This window comes from Lolium rigidum, chromosome 2 (genome assembly GCF_022539505.1).
Source record: "Lolium rigidum isolate FL_2022 chromosome 2, APGP_CSIRO_Lrig_0.1, whole genome shotgun sequence".
NCBI classification, from domain to species: Eukaryota; Viridiplantae; Streptophyta; class Magnoliopsida; order Poales; family Poaceae; genus Lolium; species Lolium rigidum.
Window position 1 is genome coordinate 256,117,503 of NC_061509.1, and position 3,930 is coordinate 256,121,432.

Consider the following 3,930-nt stretch of genomic DNA (forward strand, 5'->3'; position numbering starts at 1 on the left):
TGGCTCCCCCTTCCGGCTTCCTCCATCATCCGGAAAAATAGGATTTTCTCTGTAAAACTTCCTTCCACAATTGATCTTCCGAAATATTGCATCCTGACGGTGCTTTTTCCAGCAGAATCCTGGCTCCGGTGCTCGATCTCCAAATAATCATGAAACATGCAAAATAGATGAAATAACGTAAGTATTGTGTCCCAATATGAAATATATCGATGAATAACAGCAAATTATGATATAAAATAGTGATGCAAATTGGGCGTATCAAGCAACAAGGGTCTTTGGGACCCAAATAGACCAAGCAACATAACCATCATATGGGCCAACATATTTAGCATAAACATCACCATAATAATCTTTAAATAAAACATAGTGAGGGTTAGCAATTCCCGCATCATCATCATTTATGGTTTTGCCCTTGGGGGCTTCACCATTAGTGATGGCTTTCTTCTTCTCTTGTGCGGGCTTGGCCTTTTGCTTGTTTGCCTTGGCATTATAGACAAGGCCCTCCTTCCCATTGTTTGATCTTTGCTTACTCAAAAGATCATCCAAGGGAAGATTACTTTGGGGAGAGGAGGCCTTAGCAAGTTCATCCTTCAACCTAGCATTTTCCTCAATAATATTTGCATGATCACATGAAGGAGTAGAGGTGCTAGGTATGTCATATGAGGCGAGCCTAATTTGAAGTTGCTCATAAGACTTGGAGAGGAGAGAGTATTCACTCTTCAAGGCATTGTGTGCCTTGTCTAGATCATCTAGATCTCTCACAAGTTTCTCATGATCAACACCAAATTTGGCCTTTTCCTTTGAAAGCACTTTAGACTTAGCTCTAGCAAGAGCTCTAGCTTTAGTGAGCTTGTTAATTTTATCTTGAGGATCTCCAAGATTTTCTAACCTCTCTTCAAGAGAAGCTATAGTTTCTTGACTTTCCTCAAGAGCATTTCTAATAGCATGTAGTTCAAGAGAGTCTTCTCTCTCTATTTGGCATTTTTTCTCAAGAGTACCATTTAGTTGAGCCATACGAACCATGAGATTTGAAACATGCTTTTTAGTATTGCCTTGTAGGTTAAGAATGAAATCATCAAACTCTAGCATTTCTTGTTTCACTTTTAGACTAGCAAGATCAACCCCTAGCTCATTTGACATGTTAGGCATAGAGGGGTTAGGAGATGATACCTCGGAGGATTTAGCCATGAGGCAACTTTCTTCCTCCACATGAATGACCTCATTGGGGGATTCACTTGGTGATGAAGAGTTAGTGGAGAGGGAGGCAAGAGCGACCAATCCATTAGAGGTTGCATCTTCTTCATCATCAACATCATCATCTCCGGAGGTATATTATTCTTGAGTTGATAGCACAATACATGTGTCCAAGGAGGACCTTGCCATGAAGCAATGTGCATTCTTGATATGAGGATTCTCATTGGGGGATTCAAAGAGAGATGAAGAGGGAATGTTGGTGGTGACAATGGCGGCCACTTCATTTGAGCTTTCTTCATCTTCATCATCACTAGAGCTTTCAACTTCATCGGAAGAATATTCTTCCCTAGTCACTAGCACAATTTTTGAGGGCCTCTTGCCCTTCTTGGTCTTGTTGTTGTAGAATTTCTTCTTGGGGGCTTTTGAATATTTGCCCTTTGAGTCTTTGCTCTTGTCCTTGGGAATGAGCCTTCCACCATGAGTCTCCCTATTCTCATAGGGACACTCGGCAATGAAATGACGCTTGTCATCACAATTGTAGCACGATCTTGTCCTTGGGCCCGAACTTGTGAACCCCCTTGAGTTGTTTCTCTTGATGTTGTCTTCCTTGGCCTTGGATGGGTCAACCCAAAAAGAGTTAGCATGGAATGCCATGTGGTCATGGTAGTGGTGTTTGATACGTCTCCGACGTATCGATAATTTCTTATGTTCTATGCCATATTATTGATGATACCTACATGTTTTATGCACACTTTATGTCATATTCGTGCATTTTCTGGAACTAACCTATTAACAAGATGCCGAAGTGCCGATTGCTTCGTTTTCTGCTGTTTTTGGTTTCAGAAATCCTAGTAAGGAAATATTCTCGGAATTGGACGAAATTAAAGCCCGGGGGCCTATTTTCTCACGAAGCTTCCGGAAGTCCGAAGGAGAGACGAAGAGGGGCCACGGAGGGGCCACACCATAGGGCGGCGCGGCCCCCCTTGGCCGCGTGGCCCCGTGGTGTGGGGCCCCCGTGCCGCCTCTTGACCTACCCTTCCGCCTACAAATAGCCTCCGTGACGAAACCCCCGCACCGAGAGCCACGATACGGAAAACCTTCCGGAGACGCCGTCGCCGCCGATCCCATCTCGGGGATCCGAGGAGATCGCCTCCGGCACCCTGCCGGAGAGGGGAATCATCTCCCGGAGGACTCTACGCCGCCATGGTCGCCTCCGGTGTGATGAGTGAGTAGTCTACCCCTGGACTATGGGTCCATAGCAGTAGCTAGATGGTTGTCTTCTCCCCATTGTGCTATCATTGTCGGATCTTGTGAGCTGCCTAACATGATCAAGATCATCTATCTGTAATTCTATATGTTGTGTTTGTCGGGATCCGATGGATAGAGAATACTATGTCATGTTAATTATCAAGTTATTATACATGTGTTGTTGTTATCACCAGATTTTAGACAAATCCAGAGGTGGGCCGGGCTTGGAAGATTACATGTGGAAGAATTCTAAGGCGGCCTGGCACGAAGGGTTTTGGGCTGAATTGCCCGTGTATCTTTATTTAGTAGTTTATTATTTTAGATAAGAGATAGAATCTTACTCGTGCACGGTTTAGTGCACGCCCTCATTAGAAAGTCCCCTGGACTATAAATATGTACCTAGGGTTTATGGAATAAACAACAACTCACGTTCAACCCCAAAAACAAACCAATCTCGGCGCATCGCCAACTCCTTCGTCTCGAGGGTTTCTATCGGGTAAGCGACATGTCTGCCTAGATCGCATCTTGCGATCTAGGCAGCACAAGCCCCACGTTGTTCATGCGTTGCTCGTACTCGAAGCGTTTTTGATGGCGAGCAACGTAGTTATCATTAGATGTGTTAGGGTTAGCATTGTTCTTCGTTTAAGCATGCTTACGTAGTGCAACCCTTGCATATCTAGCCGCCCTCACGCCTATCTCGGGTGTGGGGGCGGCACCTCGCTTGATCATTGTTTAGTAGATCTGATCCGTTACGATTGCTCCTTGTTCTACAAGGATTAGTTTAATATCTGCAATAGTTAGGCCTTACAAAGGGGGAGGATCCGGTGGCACGTAGGGTGGCGTTCGCAAGTCCTAAACGGGATGTTCCTAGGATCAACTTCATGTTGGTTTTTTGGCCTTGTTTAGGATCGGCTTACGAGCACCGTGCGTGGCCGCAAGGCCCAACTCGGAGTAGGATGATCCGATTATGCGGTGAAAACCCTAAATCGTCGTAGATCTCATTGGCTTCATCTTGATCAAGCGGGACCACCAAGTATTCGTGCACCCCGTACGGATCATGGGTGGATCGGCTCTTTGAGCCGATTCACGAGGATAACCTCGAGAGCCGATCGAGGCTCGTATTTAACGTTTACATGTATGCCCTGCAGGAAACTAAGCGAGGCAACTTCATCACCTTCCTGACCAGGTATAGGTCAGGTGGCACGCCCCTGCACTTCGCAACGCCGCGTGTGACCGGAAGAGCATTGCGGGCCGTCGCTCGGAGGGGTCTCAGCCCAGCCGCAGCTCTAGGCTCTTCCCGGCTCTACGGTGTTGACAAGGCCGCTGCCCGCCGGTGGGTTTTGGCAGTCAACACATTCTGGCACGCCCGGTGGGACAATCGTCTACATCAACCACATCGCCATCTACATCTGAGATGGCGGACGGCACGCCGGTCACCTACGGGGATCTGCCTGACGACCTCAAGAAGCAATACAACGAGATCAAGGC